The sequence below is a fragment of the Pinus tabuliformis genome, chromosome J (assembly GCF_031772625.1).
Source record: "Pinus tabuliformis cultivar Carrire ecotype Pingquan chromosome J, CPIR1, whole genome shotgun sequence".
Classification (NCBI taxonomy): Eukaryota; Viridiplantae; Streptophyta; class Pinopsida; order Pinales; family Pinaceae; genus Pinus; species Pinus tabuliformis.
This window is the reverse complement of record NC_142295.1, coordinates 980953232-980970936: the sequence shown is the minus strand read 5'-3', so window position 1 is coordinate 980970936 and position 17705 is coordinate 980953232.

The following is a 17705-nucleotide window of genomic DNA, read 5'->3' as shown; positions in this document are numbered from 1 at the left end:
TTTAAACATGGGTGCACCAACAATTTCATATTGCATGCAATATAAACTAGCGGCTAAACATAATTCACATCAAATGGCATAAATCAAGGAGTCAAGTGACATTTCAAGTAGGAGTCAATGGTGGGATCCAACAGTTGAAAATCTTTCAATCATCTAATGATCGATCGAACGCTGTTGAACAGTGCAAAGTGGAAGCCGAGAGGAGTTTTTCCCAGAGGAACATCTTACAGTGTAATTAATTAATAAGAAAGTTAAATTAATTATTGTGTTAAGTATGGAAGAGAAACATTCTGAATTTGTTAAATAATGTAAAAAAAATAAATAAATAAAAATAAAAAAAATAAAAAACTGAGGTAAATTAGCCATTTTGACTCCAAGTTTTTAACAACCCATGGTATTTCTCATGGTATTCTTCTCTAATGTAACCTATTAAAAAGAATCAAATTCTACTCTCAAAAATCATCAAATTCTATCAGATATACAACAACCATCATGTCATGTTGTGTAAACATTAACAATTTTCTAACTCTAGGTTTTGAGAGCCCATGGTTTTTCCCATGGAATTTTTCTCTAGTATAATCTATTTAAAAACACAAAATTTCAATGTTACTATGAGTTTTCATAAGTAGTAATATGTATCTATGGAACCAATTGTTTAGATCATGCTATATTTCTTCATAGTAACCCACACCATGAACAAAAAGTGTTTCTACATCATGTATCATATACATATATGTTTCAATGTCATTAGGATTTTCATGAAGAGCTAATATTTTCATGTCATCATGTTCTACTTTCAAGGGAATTCATGGTACAAATTCAACTACAATGAAGAATCAGAGGTTCACTAATGTAAAAAGTTGTGGAGTGTGCTTCCAAATAAGATAGTTTAACCATTTTTTTTGTCTAAGGTGAAGCATGAATTGTGCTTAGATGTGTGTTCTTAGGTTTATTTTGATTTTTGTTTTGAAATGTCACTCATTAATAGTGCCACAGTAAATCAAATCTATCAACCAGTGTGCATGTAGATGAAAACTTTGGAAATAACATTATATAATAAAAAGGGATAATAAATAAAAATTAGATTAATAATAAATATTTATTCCAAAATCATGTTAAGTAGCATTTCATTTTCTTCAATGGAATTTATTTTTTATGACTTTTTCCAATACTTAAATTTATTTGTAATATAGGATTTAGTTTAAATCAAATTTAAGTTTTAAATCATAATAAGAAAAGTTAAATTAAATTAAATTCTTTTTACAAATTTTCAAATTAACTTTTATTTAAATTTATTCTTCTCTAATCCAATAATTCAATAAAAAAAACATTATTTTAAATATATTAATATAACTAATTATCTACCATATTAATGTCAATTTGACCAAATCATTCTTATGTTTTCTTTTGCTTTCTTACCTTATCTAAGTTTTACTATTATTATTATTCTCTAATCCAATAATAATGTGCTATATAAATAATTTACCCTTATCTTTATAGTAATAATTCAATTTGACCATAGTCTATTTTGTTTCTAATATTTTACTTTTGACCATTAACTATTTTATTTCTAATTTTTCACTTTTTACCAATTACTATTATCTATCTATTAATTTAATGTTTACTCAATTTAACCTAAACCAAATAAATTATTTTATTTAATTCTATTATTTAATTTTTGCACCAAATCAAATAAAATATTTATTTATTATCATTCACCTATCAAATAAATAAAAATAAAAATAAATAAATAAATAACATAAAATTAATATTTATATTTATAATTAATTATAATTAATAATTAAACCAACCTAGATCCATTTTAACTTTGGATCTACCAAGCTATGAGAGAAATCAAATTTCTTGAGATGCAAACTTTTTTAAAGTGAAAGGAGATTTGATCCCTCTTGACTCTTGGTAGATTTAAAACTAAAATAGATCTAGACTCGTTTAATAATTTTTATTAATCAAAATTTTAAAAATATAAATGTAAATTATTTTAAAATATTTTTAATAGTCATATATATATATATATAGAAGTGATAAAAATAAATTATTTTCCAATTTGAGTATACTATAATTGTAGTATATAAAAAATCCAAAACAACTTATCTTTTAATTTTCTAAAAGACAGTTCTGGAAAAAAATAATAATTTTTAATCAATAAAATTTATTAATATATATATATATATATTAAAATTAAAACAATTTTCAATTCAAATTTTGGAAAACAACAAATTTACATCTTATAAACCTAAAATTAATTTTAAAAAAATATAATTTCTTATTTAACTAATAATGAGTGAAAGAAACCCCCGATGGAATGTGATCTATGTGATCTATGGTGAGAATGACGTTCTCTCGGAAGAAGTATTGGGCACATACTTGTCATTGTTTGGTAATGGTGTGGCATGGATGTCCTTTCACTATAAATGCATGAGTATGGATATGGGTGGAGGAGGTATATTGTATAAAAGTGGATGTCAGGTGCAATCCTCACCCTTTGGTTTCTGGTTTTATGGTGCAGTGAGATATGTAATTTTTGGATTATCTATTGTTTGCTTTGATATGTTTGTTGAGGAGTCCAATTCTAGTGATAAAGAGGTATCTTTATTTTTGATTGTCTTCATGTTGGTGAGAGGGCGGGGTCAAAGTTTTGCATTCTATACTTGCACGTCACAAAGCTTGGTTCTGTCTTCAAATTGGTGGTTGTTTATTCAAAATTACCCGTCCTAGATAGTGATTTCATATGGATAGGTGGAGCTAGTGGGTCGAAATGGGGGGTGTTTTTTGGTTCACACTTGTTTTGGTATGAGCAGGATTTTGCAGCACTTTTTCTTGGTATTTTTAGTAGCTCATTGTTCTTCACAGTCGGTTTCATATATGAGCTCTTTGTCTACATTTTATTGTTGAATATTTCCAGGGTTTCAGTCCCGGTAATTCGGTACATTGGCGAACCTCTAGGTCCATTGGGAAAGTTCTTTGTGGCAAGTGAAACTTACAAGGAAAATCCTTTTGTGGTCGATGTAACTTGCAAGGTTTCAATTGTGTCTCATAGTCGTAGAATTTTACTGTTGTTCTTATGTTGAATTTGTTGATGGGTTGATAGGTCAATGGATAAAACTTTGTTGGTATTGTAGTTCTACTATCATCTTTGCTTACGGGATGGCTAGTGATCTTTATTGTTTATGCAATCCTAAAGTTCTCTTAAGGCATACTTTGTGTTCAGGTTCTGTTGATGTTGGTTCTTATGATGTATTTTCATTTGTCTGGATCTTAGGGAGTATAAATTCTAGTTTATGTATGATAAAAGAAGCCCAACTCTCTTCTTATGTAGAGAATCACAAAAACATCTAGTTATGGTGATCCAAGTCCGAGTGTGACGAAGGACCCTTCCAAGACCTTTTACTTTCGTGACGTGTTAAATTTGCATTTTTAAAAAAACATTAATGAATACATCTGCATGCTATAAATAAGAGGAACATGTCAATCATCAACACATGGAAACATAAGCCGTTGATAATGGATTTTGTCCAGGAGGGACTACGTCTCTAGGCCCTAGTGTCAAGATGGTGTAGGCCACTGCATTAAGTGCTATCAATAATGGTGATGTACATAAGAGATGATCTTGCGATCATACAAGGAAAATTCCCTCACGCAGGAGTGGTTTTAAGAGATTTTCCACTACAGGAACTCTCAGTCAAAGGACTCCTATCAGTATGACACAAAACATGCATGATGAGAATCCTGCCAACATGGCATAAAAGGGATCTCAAAACGAACATGCATGGCGACACATGAGTATCCCATCAACATACAACAAAGGGATCTCAACACATAACCTAATGAGTTATGACAGCAAGTACATCACATAGAAGATTCTGCATCAAATCAAGCGAGGAATCATGACAACATGTAATAAACAAGATCCTACATCAACATCAATCAAGGATCTGTGCAGCAGAATGCATAAAGAAGAAGTACATGAACACATCACATACCTCACAACCAAGGGCCATCTGAAAAAGTGGATGTCACACTGCTGAAGCTGCTCGGACAATTGACCTTAAGGCATCGATCGTATGAAGATGATCGCTTGCACATGAATGTGGACATCTGCACTGGCACTTAGAAAAGTGGCTGGAAAAAGAAATGAGAGAATGAGAAATATGAATGCGCCATCAGATTGGTGGCATCGATTAGTGAAAAATCGATTGTCCAAAAACCAAATTCTAAGAAGTTGAGAATCTGGGGCTCAAGGAATCTTTTAGATGCCCCTGGGATTCCTCAAAGATTCTGCTCCATGGGTGGACTGGAAATATGCAACTGAGATGGTGAATCTGATCTCACCATTGCGATCCTTCCAGAAAACCACGAAAAACAAGTATAAACTTGACTATATTCCGACATGGCAAAATTTTACCTCCTTGGGAAAATATCAAGGCTCATGGTTCCGCTCCCTGTTTTTGCAGCGATCATGGTTCCACGTGCATTCTAAAAATGGCCGGAAAATGCAATACACTAATAGAGAAACAGACAACGCCATTGCGTTCATGGCGACGAGAGGTGTAGAATCCATATAAAATTTGTCAAATTTTAACAAAGTGAAAATTTTGCCCTCCTGCAAAATTCATGGTTTTTGCATTAAAAAATTAATTACTAGTATCGAAATCCGTGCCTTCCTTCTGCCTCGAAATTTGTGCCCTGCAGTCTCTCCCTCTTGTGCACTGGTGAAAATGACTGTTTAAATAAAATTCCGAACAAATTTAACAATGTGAGAAGTTGGCTTAATGGTTAAAAAGGCATATGGTTGAGGAGGGGTCAAGTGGTCAAACCCTGCCCCCTCTCACTTTACCTGCATAAGCCTTTTCGTTATAACCAAATGTACTAAGGATGGGGTCGGGTCCGCATTGGGCAGCCCACCCCCCAAAACCCCAAAAATAGCCCTTTTTCGTTATAACAATAATACGCAGAAAGCACTAAAAAATCTGACCGCAAGCTTAAAAGCCGGAACTCAAACTATATTAAATCTGCCTTATTCTCCTGTCGAGTCCACACTCATCGCAAATCACAACCGCATGGTGTTTTGGCCAAAGACCCAAATATATGGGAATACATTATCAGGCCCAAAATTCGGACTTCAAATATTATAGAATCAACCCTATAAACTTATCAGGAGTGCCCTTTTATCACTATCGCAATCACATGTCACATCATCCCCTATATCAGGGATTCGCTAATTAGCGATCACCGATTAAATCTAGACCGTTGATCTTGCTCCTCAATCCAACGGTCGAAATCGCATATCGCTATCGACATATCGCATTGGTAACAACCCTTTGGTATCGAGGATTTGTCGATCGCCGATCGCCGAATAAATTTGGACCGTTGATCTGCTTTGCCGATCCAACGGCTGACATTTGATCACACATCGGCCCATCGCTTAATCGCATGTCGCAATATCGTTATGCCTGGGGTCCCGACATCGGGCAAAGGCCTACCTCTGACCTGATATGTTGGAGATCATTGATCAAGGGTTCTTTTGCCTACATTTAAGTCTGTCCTTTGCACTTCTTCTAATGCGATTTTTTCGTATAAGGCCTTAAGCCCATTTTATGGAATTTGCCTCCTTTTCAAAAGAAAATGGAAATCTTCTTTCTGCGATAACTTCTTCATCTAAAGTCCATTTTAGTCCATTCAAGTTGCAGTAGATTCAGAATAAAAAGATCTACACAATGGGACTATTTCTAGGAGCATCCTTGGACTTTCATTTTCCTCTATTTCCTGCAAGTCAACCCAGAACTTTGACTGCTTCTATCTCCTTCATACGAGCTCGGTTTGACGAACCGTTCACCCCTCCACGATCAGGACGATGAGATCTACGCTCTGGTCCTAGGTTGAAGTCATTCTAAGAACTTTGATTTTCGAGCATTCATAAGCCCTCTTTGTCCTGTGTGTCTCTCTAGAGCCACCTAGATCAATCCTCCCCACTGAGGAGCTTTTGGTCCTCCAAAATCATGAAAAATAATCTGCAACTCTCTCTGTACCCTACCTGCATCACAAGCATCCTAAAAAGGTCTCGCTTCCATCTCCTTCACCTTTGTTCTTCAGAGCCTTAAGCGACGAGCCGACACCTGCTACCTCTGCAACCTGTAGTACATTGTTTCACAAATTACATGCTTGAATGACATGACCAACTAATGACCCAAACATCCCATACTTGCCACGAGTTTATAACACATACTCAGTGGTCAAGTTTACAACAAGATGGACGTAATACCCCAGCTATGACAACAAGGCCAACCTATCATGGTTGCTTCAACAAGTGATGGAAAACACATCATCACTGCAACACGTGATTTACATACATAAGGCCAAACACTATTGTTTTGACAAGTGATGGAAACATAGCATCACTTTTAAAATGCGACTCAAAATAAGACCAGACATCATTGTTGTTGAACAAGTGATGGAAACACATCATCACTTTTACATTTTAAAATGCAACAAATGATTTACAAAAGAATGATCATGAAATGACAACATGTCTAGAAACCATTTTTCACTTATCAATGTGAATGGGTCACCTCCTTGAGTTGGTTTTGCTTGTCAAACAACTACTCTTCCTGGTTCACGCACCGACGCTTTATCTTTAAGGCGTTGCTCCGGATGGAGCCTCCAACAAGTGGATCTTTGATGGCCATTTCTGTCGCAATGACTGCAATAGGTTTTCTTCCTCCATATCTACTTAACCTGTTTCTTTTCATGCTATTGAGAGGGTCTTTCATGCCTCATCCTTTTGCATGCTACCATTCTTTTCCAACACTTAGAAAATGTATGGTTATTTAATCCACAAAAGGTGCATGTTTTACGTTCATTATTATCAGCATGATCATAATCGAAATGAACATTCGAAGATGGAAAGTGTTTATACCTTCCCTTGCTGTCTCTGATGTTAGTATGGCGATGAGAGCTTGCCTCAGCTCTCTCTCTGCAATGGGCACTGCCGTGGGATGATGGGGATGTGTTCCCATCATTCTCTTTCCTCAACGATTTCAACGATGTCTCAGATGACTCTGACACCTTCGAGTACTCTCGTTTAGTGTATCTCGAGTCTGCAAATCGATGTTCATGCACAACCTCCAAAGGTTGCGTTATCCCTTGGTTATTAACACCAAGTTCTTGTTTCTCCTTGTGACTTATACTTGTAAGGAGCCTCATGTTTGTCCCTGTAATTGGGATCTCCAAATCTCCAACAGACATCATACTATGAGAAGATGAAACTGAAAGAAAATCAATATCTTTTACCTCTTCGTTTGATTTGGAAAGAACTGATGAGCATTGTCCATCATCTGTTGTTGGTGGTTTTCTTATTGTCTCAGCACATTCCCCAACTTCCTTTCTGACATACCAAAGTCCTATTCGACATTGTAATTCCTCTACTTTGATGGGATTGACAATGCCTTGGCCATTAACGCCCAAGCCTTTCCCTTCATATCCCATTCTCTTCAACATTTTGGAGCCAATTCTTGTCTTATGATTTTCAAAAACAGCAAAATCATCATCAAGAAACATACATGAAGATGGAGAACTACTTTTTACCTCACATGGGTCACGCTGTAGCTTTTCTAAGGCCTCATCCTTTGCTTGCAGTTTTCGTAGTAAACTCTATTTTTCCTCTTTCTCTTCACATAGATGCATCTTCAATTCATCATTCTCTGTTTGAAGATTATGTTTTTTTTTCTTCAGTTTTTCCATAGCCTCTTATGTGGCTTGCAACTGAAGCTGCAATCGCTCCTTTTCCTTTGTCTCTTTCTATAGAGTTTCATACATGATTTCTACTCTTTTGGAAATGTTGAGCATTTTCTCGTACATCGCTTTTTCATCCTCTGTCGCTGCATGTTCCATTGTTCACGTTGCAATTCACATCAACAAAATACATCTCTGATACCACTCGATCCAAGTCCAGGTGTGACGAAGGACCCTTCCAAGACCTTTTACTTTCATGATGTGTTAAATTGTATTTTTAAAAGAACATTAATGAATACATCTGCATGTTGTAACGAAGAGGAACATGTCAATCATCAACACATGAAAACATAAGTCATTGATAACAGAGTTCATCCAGGAGGGACTACGTCTCCGGGCCCCAGTGTCAAGATGGTGTAGGCTGCTGCATTAAGTGTTGTCAATAGTGATGATGTACACAAGAGATGATGTCGCGATCATACAAGGAAAATTCCCTCACGCAGGAGTGGCTCTAAGAGATGTTCCACTACAGGAACTCTTAGTCAAAAGACTCCTATCAATATGACACAAAAACATGCATGATGAGCATCCCACCAACATGGCATAAAAGGGATCTCAAAAGAAACATGCATGGTGACACATGAGTATCCCATCAACATATAACAAAGGGATCTCAACACATAACCTGATGAGTTATGACAGCAAGTACATCACATAGAAGATTCTGCATCAAATCAAGCAAGGAATCATGACAACATGTAATAATCAATATCCTGCATCAACATCAATCAAGGATCCATGCAGCACAATGCATAAAGAAGAAGTACATGAACACATCATATACCTCACAACCAAGGGCCATCTGAAGAAGTGAATGTCACACTGCTGAAGCTGCTCAGACCATCGATGTCAAGGCAACGATCGTATGAATATGATCGCTCACACATGAATGTGGACATCTGCACTGGCACTTAGAAAAGTGGTTGGAAAAATAAATGAGAGAATGAGAAATATGAATGCACCATCAGATTGGTGGCATCGAGTAGTGCAAAATCAACTGTCCAAAATCCAAATTCTAAGAAGTTGAGTGTTAGGTCCCTATAATACTAGTGATTACCCCATTACTATTGTAGTTGTATCCCTTATTAATATTGTTGTGCCCCTATTTTCCCCATATTGTTATTACCGTGCCCCATAGAATCCCTCTATTGTTATTTTTGTGCCTTTATATTATTATTGTTAGGTTGGCTGGGTTATATTGTGACTCCTTAGACTCCTATATATAGAAAGGAGGTTTTTATTTGAATAATCAAAGAATCATTCATTTGTGTAATGTAAAAGAGGTTGCCCCCTTGAAGAGGCTAAATTCTAAGGCATTGATCTATCTTTTCTATCTTTCTTTGAGCTGGTTTCATAACATTTGGTATCAAAGCTTTGGATTCTAGGGTTTCGCTGCCCCAAATAGGTCATCGTGGCATTTTCTCTATAACTTTTTTCTGCAGCGTTTCAGAAGCGAACAAAAAAACCCATTTGATAAGAAATCACACTGAACCTCGGGTCCGAATTTCAGAGCTTTTCACGCTATATTTACGGAAATATGATCTGAGGAAGTTGGTATTTTTTGTAGACTCCTGAATTACATTCCAAACAGGTGACCTGGGGAAAATCGTCATAACTTTCTCTCTGAGCATCAGATTGAAATTTCGTAAGAAGGTACAGAAAGAGGATGGACTTTAGTTTCTTGTATATATTTTTCAAAGCCAAAGGTCGAAACAGGGACACGTGGCATGTTGTACAAGTTCACTCTACTAAACTAGTCTATAATCAGGTCATTGTGGGAGATTTGGCATAACTCTTCCTTGGAGAATCCAATTTGGATCAGACTGGTGGCATTGGAAAGAGGACACATAGGGCTACTGCAGGTCACAATTTCAGAACTGGATGATCTAAAATTACAAAGATACATCAGAGGCAATATCGAGCTCCTACAAAGTGAAAAAAGGTGTGTAGATTTTTTTTAAATTTTGCTTAAGCTTGGTTTGAAAAATTATTTTGAAGGAATTCAGAAGGCATAGTAGAGAATTATTATCGATAACTGATGCCCTTAGGAAATAAAATGAAAACACCTAGTAAGCAACCTGAAAGCTCTAGCATGACTCATGAAGAAGAGGAAGAAATGCTACATGATATATCAAAATTACAAGGCCAAGTGCAACAAATGTCACTCTCACAAAAGCTAACAGAAGCTAAGATAAATGTTGTGGAATCTAATATAAAGGGCATGGAAGCTAAGATGAATGGCGTGGAAGCTAAGACGGATGATTTTAAGATATATTTAAAGACAGATTTGAAGACAGGCATGGCAGATTTGAAGAGAGATTTGACAAATTTTCTACAAGAAATACTTACTAATGGTGAAATGGTAGTAAAGGAAACTCATGATGCGAACAAAAGAAATGTTAATCATGATTTCATAGACTCTAATGTTGGATCGAAGACCCACCATATTCCAAAAATTGATATGAGGAAGTTTGATGGCAAGGATCCCGCAACATGGATATTACAGATGGAGCAATTTTTCGATCTCAATAATGTGCAAAACACACAAAAGGTACGTATTGCAACTTTATATTTGGAACCAAATCAGTTTGTATGGTATCAATGGCTTTTCTCTCGTAAAAAAATTATCACTTGGCCAATTTTTACGGAATAATTGACAGCACATTATGAGGATACAAAAAGCAGCACTTTTTTTAGCCAATTGATAAGTCTCAAACAAAAGGGTTCAATAATGGAGCACATTGAGGAGTTCCAAAAATTGAACATAAGGGTAAAAAATATTCCAGAGGAACATAGGATTGATGTGTTCATAGGGACTTTAAAGGATAATATCCAACATGATGTTCGCCTTTGAGACCCTGATTCATTAGAGAAGGCATTCAGGCTAGCAAGAAAAATGGAAAGCAAAATTATGGCAACCAGGAAGCATACCACTCACAACTATAAAGATGGAAGTGTTGTTGCCCCTAGTCTTCCACAACCTATAAGGTTGACACCACAACAATTGGAAGAAAAAAGAGCAAAAGGGCTTTGTTACAGTTGTGATAGCAAATACACTAAAGGTCATAAGTGTGCTGAGAAGAAATTTTTCTACATAGATTGTGAAGAGAAAGAAGAAAAGGAGTAAGAAAAGTCAAAATAAGAGGATATACTCCAGGAACAAAGCCTAGATAAAGAAGAAATGAATCCGACCATATCTTGTAATGCATTGGCTAGAATTATCACTCCTCAAACCATCAATATAGAAGGACAAATCAAAAAGACAAAGGTAATAGTGTTGATTGATTCAGGAAGTACCCACAATTTTATTCTTTGTAAGATAGCAAAAGAATTGAATTGCTTCCTATATCCAGCACCAGAGTATCAAGTGATGGTTACAAATGGAGGAACGATAAATTGCTCTAGAAAGTGCCATAATATCAGGCTATCCATGGGAGAATATGTATTGACTAGCCCAATGCTTTCCATTCCAATGGGAGGTGTTGATGTTGTACTAGGGGTCCAATGGCTACAATCCTTGGGTAAAATAGCTTTTAATTTTCAAGAAATTTTCTTGAAATTTTCTGCGAAAGGAAAGGAAGTTGAATTAAGGTGTATAGCAGGGAAACTGGGAAAGATAATCAGCTCTAACGGTATGACAAATCTTCTAAAAAGGGAACAAAGAGGTGTAACTGCACAATTATGTTCGCTAGATGTTTCCACATCGAAATCATCTATTTCTCCAGATCCTCAAAAATTCTTAGACAATCATTCCAAGGTATTTGAGACTCCCAAAGGTATCCCACCTATTCGTGATCATGATCATGTTATTCATCTGATTCCAGGAAGTGTTCCTCCAAACATCAGGCCGTACAGATATCCCTATGCCCAAAAGAGTGAAATTGAACGTATGGTTGCAGAAATGCGAGAGGTTGGTATAATTCAACCTAGTCAAAGTTCTTTCTCTGCTCCAGTAGTATTTGTGCACAAGAAGGATGGATCATGGTGCATGTGTCTGGATTATAGGGAGCTGAACAAGCTCACCATTAAAGATAAGTTTCCCATTCCTGTAATTGATGAATTACTAGTTGAATTGCATGGATCAATTTACTTCACCAAGTTGGATCTTCGTTCAATATATCATCAAATCAGAATGAAGACTGAAGACATTATGTTACACTAAAATTTGTCACCATGACTATTTTCAGTCAGTATGGCTCCATCAATAACCATACTGTCCTCCTTGGCAAGTCTTATACCTCTGCTCCTCATGTCAAACTCCAAAAAAGAGAGAAAGCCTTTAAAAGTCAATATAACTCTGGTTACGCAGTTTCTCTTACTCTTACCTACGTGTACGCACCTCAAGTACATAATACCTGCGTACTTGTACTCTCTGTCTGTAAAGGGGTGGGTGCGTACTCTTGTAAAGGTCAAAAGGCGCAAGTTTTACTTCAAAAAACTTACTTGTGGTTGATTCTAGAGCTTTCTAGAAGATGGTTTGACGTGGATTGAGCGCCTCCAGATGGTTCATGCATCCCAATGAAAGAGGAACTTATCCCATGAAGAGGGGAGCTATCCCTTTGAAAGAGGGGCTTATCCCATTGATGGTGGACCTGTTTAACTTCCTCCAAAGCATTATAAATACAGGCATTGGGCCAGAGGGAGGGGAAGGTTGAAAGCTGAACATTCCTAAGGGTAGATGCTGCTGAAATTAGGACTCCCTTATAGAGCTTGAGAGGAGAGATTCCAATCCTTTCTTAGCTTCATTTGGAAGTGGGTGAGCTGATCAAAGTAGAGGAGAACTCTTGCTGGACCCTGGGAGGGACCTGCACAACACCAAGGCACTGGTTGTAAGGTTTCTTTTGTTTCCAATTAATACAATTAAGTTCATTTTTCTCAACAAGTTGTTATATATAATTTGTTTCATAAACTCCTTGGTCTTTATGATGAATATGTTTTATTATATGAGTTATTCAGGTGTTATGTAATCGTTTGCTTGTTAGTGAATGCAGGCTTCAAGGAAAAGGAGCTCATCTGGATCGAAGAGGCTTGGCTGCTACAAACAGCGTTGGACTAGAGGTAAGCCTTAAACACCTGGTTGCTTTTATTTTAAATGCATATTTAGGGAAAGATAGTGCTTGATTGTTTTGTTTGTCACTAGAAAAGCCTTGTTTTCTAGGGAGGTCGGTTTTGTCTGCAAAATTGACTCTTTCCACATGACAAAATGGCAACTCCGCTGGGGAATCCATGGATTTGATTGATTTCTCTTTTGATTGATACTTTGATTTGAGAAACGTTGATTTCTTTCTAGTTTTTGACTGATTGACTGTGAATTTGGGTGGAATAGCTTAGGATTGAGTTAGTTTTTATTTTTCTTGATTTTGAGAGCAGTACGCACCCCCTGCGTTAAGCACAGTGCGTACTTGTACGCACTTTTTCTTTGTACACAGAGCGTGGTCGCACCTGTGCAAACAGGTTGCCTGCGTACTCTGTCAAAAGTTTAGAAAATTTCCATTTTTTCCTTTTTACCTTTTAGATTTTGTTTATAGTTTATTTATTGTTGCCCAGATCCACTGGTTACCTATCAGAAGTTCTCATCTAGGCTTGTTTCATTAGCATCAAGGGTTTTAGTGAAGTTCATAGAAATTCTAGCCCTAGGTTTGATTTTTGTATTGGTCTTGTAGTGACTCTGGCTTTAGAAGTTGTAAAAACCTTGGATATCCCTAGTCTTTTCAGTCTTCTTAGGAGTTAGACCATTCGTAAAATCCACCTTTGTGAGAAACCCACTGTTGTGTTGTCTCTTTGCGGAATTTCGAGAAGGCTTGTTTGTTAAGCTGTGAATTTCATTCTTAAGAAAAAGAACAAAAACTTTTTATTTTTGTTTTTGACTGATTTATGATTCTGCATGAATTAGTCCTTAGTTGAATTATAACTGAGTAAAACAACCTGGAATTATATTTTGTAGGCTTTTACCTCATTAGATTTACTTTTAGGTAAATTTCTCTTAGATTTGCTTTGAGATAAATTTCTCTTAGATTTTCATAGATCTTAAAATTGATTTTTGTTAAGTAGTTTTACATGCTTTGTTAAAATAGGAAAAATACAAAATCTCTTTTGAGGAAAGTTTGTTTTAGTAGCGTTTGAAGTCTTTGAAAAGAGAAAGGAAGTTTTCGTGAAATAATTAGTGGTCTTGTGTTGTGTGCTTTGGAAAAGATAAAGAGATTGTTTCTTTGATTTTCATTGCCAAGAAAGTTGTCTTTATAAATTTTGCATTCTCCAACTCTCTTAGCTAGGGAATTCATTGAAAAGGAAAGACTGTTTTTTCATCCTAGGTGCATCTTTTTAGTGGATTTGAGTCGAGTCTACACATCATAAGTTTCATCTCCGCTACCTTTTGTCCTAAAGAAAAGCCATAAAAATTAACGCTTAAAGTAAAATTAACTTAGTAACTTTTTATTTACTAGGGCTCTGATACACCAACATAGATCAGGCTAGTGTCTTGGAGTAGGAGAGTAATTAACTCTCCAAGACAGTAAAAACAAACAAGTAGCTTATCTTGCAGTAGGATAAATCCAACTGTTACATTTATGCTATGGGAAAGCTCCTCTTAAAGGAGAAGCACGAGATCGTGTCCAAACCAGTGAGGGAATCAATCCTCCTTCATTGGGAACGATGCCAGATATGCACGTACTACAAACGGTAAACCTCGGATTAACCATTGTCAAGGAGCCTGGGGTCACTTGTCGATAAACGTTGGATTATTGTCAAGGAGCCGGCAAGGGGATTGAGCTTGTTACTCTGCCCTTGCGTGTGTATCGGATCGTAGACTGTTCCCCCAGGTATATTTGTTGTTGTTGGTGACCTTAGTGACTATTATCTTTAGGATTCTTCCTAAGGTGACAGTGGAGGGAAGATCCCACTGTACCTGGAGCAGACGTCGGCTAGACTCACTTGGATTTTCTGGGGGTTTCACTTCACTCGAGACAGTTAAAGTGGAGGAACTTGGTCCAGTCTATTCATTAAGCAGGTTGCCGGGGTAACTGTTCCACCCGCCATTTCTGTACTGGATTCTGCGATGTTGGATTTCATCACCAACTAGTGTTTTCGGTCCGGAAAGTTACTGTTTGTGTGTGGTTTGACGCCCTAGATTCTTTAGGCGTGTGATTCGAATTTGTTTGGTTCTTTAGAGACTTTAGGCGGTTTTCTTTGAGATTTTACTTTGTTTGCGTGTGCAGTAGTTAAAAGTTTTTAGCTGTGGTTGAATTACCAAGACAGTCCCGTAGACTTCGGGGCCAGTCTCCTGAGGTTGTAACCATGGCTGATTTGTTGAGGAAGTCCCGTAGACTTCGGGGCCAACCTCCTGAAGAAGTCCCGAGCCATTACGAAGGTTTGAAAGTCCTCGTAACTCCTAGTGGCAGTAAAGTAGGGTCACCTAAAGAAGGAGAGTCTTCTTTGGTTGTTCATCCTGATTACCAAACTCTAGAAACAGGTTATAATCCTGAAGCTATTTCGGTTTCCGAACTTGCTGGTAGCTTTTCATCTACTAGTGATATAGGCGAAGAACCTGATATATCTGAACCTGTTACTCCAACATCGGGGTTTGTCTCTCCAACTTCTAGTGCTCCTAATTCACCTAGGGTAGAAAGAGTAATCACCGAAAATCTTCCTTCTGGTTTGATAGCTATTGAAGAACTTGCTCCGGAAGAAGAAATATGCATCCCTATCCCTGAAAATCAACCTACTATTGATCTAAGGGAGCATGAATCAATTTTTTACAGTCCACCTAGAACTACTACTTGGTATCTTTCTTTAACTAATTATTTAGACAACTCAGTGTTAAGTTTTTCACCACCTCGTGCTCCTTATCCACCTAGGGGTTTTTATACTCCTGTAAATATGTCAGGTCAGTCATCCATGTTTACTCAATCGCCTGAATCTTTTTTGTATGGCAGTCCTTCTGTTCCCGCTGGGTATCAGTCACTTTCTGGTACTTTTTCGGGAGCATCTCCTCAACCCATTGAACAAAGGATATTCACTGGAAGCAATGGTGCAAAGTCGTTGAGCGTAGAAGACATTCTTATGATGTCAGGTTCTATTCCCAATTCTCAACCTCAAGGTGGCCAGTTATCGCCTGGGGGGCAGCCTCAATTAACACCTGGGGGGCAACCTCAAGGTACACAATTTGCATCTGGGGGGCAACCTCAAGGACAGTACGTGCCTATGGTACATTACATTCCTCAAGGTCAACCCCAGACTCAATATGTACCCCAAGGTCAATCCCAGTACCAATTTATACCTCAAGGTCAACCCCAGTATCAGTACATGCCTCAAGGGTATTTACCCCAAGGTCAGTACTCGAACCAAGGTTTCCAACCACCCCAAGGTCAATCTTATGTTCAAGGAACGGGAAATGTGCCTTTCAATTATCAATCCTACCCTAAACCCGGTTATGGATCTCAATATTCTCAACCTGTTATGGGTCAATACCCTGGAATGAACATAGTGTGGGATCCATCGCAAGTTCAACAGTTGTTGTAGCCAAATGTACAGTTGTCATCTCAAACTGGAGAACCCCTAGTTTCTGGTTCACCCCAGCAACCAGTCCAGTCTAATATTCAAACTTCTGTACCTTCGGTAGTTTCTCATTCTGGGCCTATTTCGCCTCGTACTCCATCTCAAACGACTGCTGCAACTGCCGCAACATCTATTCCATCTACCCCACTTACTTCTGGAGTATCGACAGCTCCGGTTTCTACTGTTCCTGTATCTACTCCTCAGACATCTTTACCATCGTCTGGATCCACGATTCAAACTACGGTTCAGATGCCTGTCGGACAACCTGGTTTAAGTACGGTTGTCACAAGTCAACCACAATTCACTTATCAACCGTACCAGGGACAATTCACTTAGTTTATACTCAGTCAAGTAGGTTACACGAAAAGATCCTTGATCTTCCTAAGTCAAATTAAATCGCTGCTGCTCCTTCGGGATCTCATGCCGCTGATGGTATGATTGGTACGGTTAACATTAAAAGCAAGAAGAAGTCTTCCAAGAATTCTTCAACTATCATAACCTTACTAGATTCCCCGACGGGAGATTCTTCTGCTGAACTTTCCGCCGACATTCACGCTGTAGAATCATCTACGGCTAAATCAAAATCCGGTGGGAAGAAGAAAGGGAAGAAGAAGAATAAAGCAGACAAACTCCAAAGGAGAAAACTGAAAAGGCGGAATCCAATGATGAAAAGCGCAAGCCTCGTTATCCTTGTCTTATTTGTGAAGAGGAACATTTTACAAGAGACTGCCCTCATCGGGCAGAGGTTGCGAAAATCATCAAAGGTTCCCAAATTCCTGCTGTCTTGAAGGATCCATTTCCAAAAGATAGCAAAATGATAGGTTCTTCCTCGAGTGCCAATGAAGAACCCATATTGATGATGTCCCATGTAAGGATTGCGACTCGATCGCAAGATTATGGTAGTAAAAGTCCTGTTGATGGCAAAGAAGCAGAATCTTCTCATTCTAATCCATCAACCTCAGCTCCCGGTTCCGATCCACTACAGATCGAGAAGCCTAACCCAGACTTAGTAATCAAACCGCCCGCCAAGGGAGCTTCAACTTGTATTATGTCGATACAGTGTTGGAGATCGCTTGGTTCTCCTTCACTAAATCAATCCCCGACATTTCTTAAGGCCTTTGATGGCCATGGGTTTCATCCTTTTGGCATTCTACAGGATTTGCCTATAGGGGTTGAAGGAAAAACCGTTAGTCTAGATGTGGAGGTGGTTGATGCCCCTATAGACTACAACCTTCTCTTGGGTCGAAGTTGGACTTACGCTATGACAGTAGTCGTTTCATCGGTCTTCCGAGTAATAAAGTTCCCACATAATGGAAAGATCGTAACAATAGACCAGCTGGCTT